This window comes from Mandrillus leucophaeus, unplaced genomic scaffold (assembly GCF_000951045.1).
Source record: "Mandrillus leucophaeus isolate KB7577 unplaced genomic scaffold, Mleu.le_1.0 Scaffold763, whole genome shotgun sequence".
In the NCBI taxonomy this organism is placed as follows: domain Eukaryota; kingdom Metazoa; phylum Chordata; class Mammalia; order Primates; family Cercopithecidae; genus Mandrillus; species Mandrillus leucophaeus.
The window spans coordinates 186,897-191,504 of NW_012108286.1; positions in this window are offsets into that span (position 1 = coordinate 186,897).

Below are 4,608 nucleotides of genomic sequence, written 5' to 3' on the forward strand. Positions count from 1 at the left end.
GGAAAAAAATCAGTAATTTTTTAGCCTGGATATTACATCAATGGTTGGATTTTAGCCTGGATATTACAAAATGGTTGTATACTGCAACTTCTGCTTCTGAACACTACCGTTAAGACTCCACCAGTGGATTCTAACTAATACTTATCGTGGCTTCCCAGAAAGGAGCAATAGACAAGGCTAACTCACGTGCTTAAGCCCCTATCTCTAAGACCTAAGAGAGAAGTGGGATTTGTCTACACTGATACCAAAAAGTAGAAATTCCTTTGTATCAGTCAGTGAATAGTGAGTAACAGAGGATTGAGTCTAGACATTTCAGATAAAATAGTATTTAAGACACGAATTTAGGCACTTAGAAAACCACAGGACAGCATGAAATGACAAAGTCATGGGGGAACTGCCTCCAGCTTTCAGATTTACTTCCATCCCTGAGGCTCTCAGGATGTACCTGATATTGGTCAGGAGTTGCAGTTGCCTGTAGTATTGGGATAGGTAATTTGTGGTGGAATTCTTAGATGATGTTCCTAAAGCAATCTCTGCAGAAGCCCGTTATTGACTTGCCATTGCTGGAAGAGGAAAAGAGCTTCTCGTTGCTTTCAACTTTTCCAATTTTGTGTAATGTCTCATTGTTTGACTACAGGGAAAAATCATCCACGAAAGGATTCTGGAAAATATAGTTCCCAAATTTCCAGCCCTTGTGATAAATGGGGGGCCCTAGAAGAGGAAGAAGGTGTACCTGAGTGCAAATGGCAATGTGGCACACTTTCAAACTGTCAAAACACATAATTGGGAATTTCCTGACACAGAAGTGGAAGTTACATGTTAGCAAAGCCCAAAAATGGCAAAATGACTTTGCACTAATAAAATTCAGTATATTCTGAGAAATATATAATTTATTAAATTATTTCTCAAAACAAATACTGCATTAACAAAAATAAGGTTAAATTACTAGGATGTTGAAGGCCAGGGAGCAGTCATGTCCATTGGAGAAGCAATGATAGTGTAAAAAGAGACTAGAACTTCAAAAGACACATTTCTCCTACTTGACAATTCTGCAGAGAGTTGGGGCTATATACAGGGATTCAGCAGAAGGTAATCCTTGATGCTCACTGTTCTAGGCCAACTTGTGTGTGATGGAGTGTAAAACTACCCACTCAAACTAGGTCATGGAAAAATGGGGTTGGATGGATAGATAGATAGATGTATATATAATATTTTCTGGACACATGGTCATTACTATACAGTGGAAAATTTTTATAAGCTAGCATTTCTATTAAACATCTGGTTAGGCATAAACTACAGCACATATTAATATATGAGACCTTTGATATTAGAAATGTTTAGTAGCAATATGATTGCCACATCCAAAGATAGCTAGAAAAGAATCAACAAAAATGTTAAAAAGCTGAAACACTTTATCTCTGTTCTGATTTATATAGATAAAGATTGACTTAGAATATTTGATATAATTTTTTTTTTTTTTTTTTTTTTGAGACAGAGTCTTGATCTGTCACCCAGGCTGGAGTGCAAAGGTGCAATCTTGGCTCACTGCAAACTCCACCTCCTGGGTGGATTTGTATAAATAAAGATTGACTTAGAATATTAGATATAATTCACTTTTTTTTTTGAGACAGAGTCTCGATCTGTCACCCAGGCTGGAGTGCAATGGTGCAATCTTGGCTCACTGCAAACTCCACCTCCTGGGTTCAAGCTATTCTCCTGCCTCAGCATCCTGAGTAGCTGGAATTACAGGCACCTGCCATGACGCTTGGCTAATTTTTGCTGTTGTTGTTGTTGTTGTTGTTGTTGTTTTTGTTGTTATTTTTAGTAGAGACAGGGTTTCACCATGTTGGCTAGTCTGGTTTTTAATTTTTTTTTAATTTATTGACATGTGACTTCCTAATAGCTTGTCAAAAAATGTACCAAGTTATTTTTTTGTAATTACTTTAAGTCGTATGTCATAGTATGTGAATCTTCATCATCATAGAGAAGAATGCAACTCTACCTCTGCCTGACTCTTTTTATGTATTGTATTTGGTGAGATAACAGAGTTTAATATTTAAAAGTGTTGGCTCTAGAATTAGATTCTCTGGTTCTCAATGTTGCTTCATCACTTATTAGTGGTGTAACCATAGGACACTTACTTCAATTCACTAGGATTAATTTTTTTCATTTATAAATTAAAGATAAAAATAATAACCATCTCAAAGTATTATTGTTAGAATAAAACTATATAACATTTAAACACAGTGAACAGTACACATTATACAATGTTACCAATTTGTATTATTACTAATGTCTTCAGGGAGAACATAGTTACAACTTTAAAACTAATGATGCTAGAAGGATTTTATAATTTTGATCTTGAGAACAATTTAGTATTTTCAAAGTTAGATTAAAAACAAATTTAGTTTAAAATTGCGTTTGAATCAAATTAAAATTTATGGTTAGTCACCAAATTAGGGCAGCTTTTTTGTAAAAATGATAACCTAATAATCAATGTTCATCTGGTTAAAAAAATTACAGTATATTCCAATGATGGAATAAAATTCAGGCTTAAAAATAAATAATAATTTTTTTTACATTCTAATATACAACAATCTCTAGGATACATTATTATGTGAAAAATGCAGGGTTCAAGAGAGTATATTTAGTATTCCATCAGTTATATAAAAATAGAAATAAAACACTGTGTGTGTGTATATATATTATATATTACTATATAATATTATATATTATCTATAATATTATCTATATAAATAAATATATATATATATATTTGCCTGTAAAAATTAAAACTGGTTGCTGGCAGAAAGGGACTTAGATGGTTGAAAGAAAGAGGTGGCAAGAATACTTTCATTTTCTTATATATGTGTATCTTCTGAGTTTATATATATATATAATCTGTGTATGTAAATATACATATAAATTTAGAAGACAAACAAGTACATACACACACATACATATACACACACATATATATAAAATACAATTTAAAAAAAAAGAGTAACAATGGGGTGTTTAAAGAAAGTCTAATAGAGGTGTATGCTAAGAGAAACAAGGAGGTGGGCTAAACCAGGGGTGTCAAGGGTTCAGACATAAACCAGCCCAAGCTCCATTATTTCAAGGTCATTTTATTATAATTGCCATTCTTTCTTTGATCAATCCTTTCAATAATAAACACATCCTTTCAAACAAACAAACAAACAAAAATGCACTGCTATTGGCCGTCTACACATTTCTTACATCCACATCGGTCCTCCTGAGTTGCTGCAAATTTCACTGAAAGCTTATTGAATTGGAGAAACTATCTTGGTTGTCCACATCAGCCTGGCACATGATAAGTAGTAAAGATTTGATGAATGAATCGGCGATAAAAAACAGCTACATTCCAGAATTTGATCCAGAATTGATCTCCTTGTTGCCATTTTATGGGATATGATACATTTGCGAGATAAAAAATATTCTAATATACAACGGTGTTCTTTCACCGTTCTGTATTTTGTGACTCAATTATAAGGTACATTTTTTTTTTGTTAGATAACATGAGTCTTTTCTCTTTTTTCTTCTCTACATAAATTTTGTTGCTACTTTAGTAACTATTGTTCATGATCAACTGTTACTTTGTAAAGTATCTAAATTTTAATCTATTAACTCAATTTGACATTTATTACTTTAGAGTAAAACATTTTCAAGATGAAGCACTGCTGCTTCTTTCAGGCTTCTAACTCCTAAATCTTTTTGTAATTTCACAAAAAATGCAACCTAAAATCACAAATTAAAAGGCCAGATTTTCTTGTTTCTTGAGAACTTGCCAAATTAGTTTTATAATAGTTACAAGTATAGATGGTCCAGTTCTCCTTTATTGAGTTAATGAAAATGCTGTAAAACCAATCACTCAGTGAGATAAAAGCAAACAATTTTATTTTGAGGTAATTTTATTTCCACTATCATTGGCATTTAGCAAAACTGTCTTAAATAAATCACCGATAAAAAGACACCAAAGTATTTCACAGAGCCTTTGTAGGTACTGAGCTGAGCATCAAACATTTCATCTTATATTTCCTCTTAAATTGAAACTAAGCAGTCACAAATGTAACAAAAATTTTGTTATCTATTAACCTATAATATCAAGTTACAGGTGTCCTCAAAATGAGAAAACTAAGGTCATCAAATTTCTGTGATATTATACTATCCACATACTATGGTTGGATTTAACTGAATTATTGATTAAATGAACTTTGCATTTATATCTAAAATTAAATTCTCAAGTACTTGTGTTTAAATTTGCAAATTTCAATTCCTTCTAAATATATCCTTTTCTTATCTCACTATGACAAGTTTAAGCTTTAAAAAGACAGGTTTATTTTAAGAGAATTAATCCTAACAATTAAAAACTAAAAACAGCTTTTAATTTGCTTTTTGGCTGCTAAATAAATTAGGGAAATACAAAATGGTCATCCCTCAAACACAAAGGTAAAGAAAGAAGTAATTATCAAGATAAATTACTTAAAATATTTTTCTTAAATCAGATTCTTTTGCTTTAAATAGGTTTTTGGGCTAATACCCATCAATTTATCCTTATTTTTCTCTGAAAAGAATAATCATCCA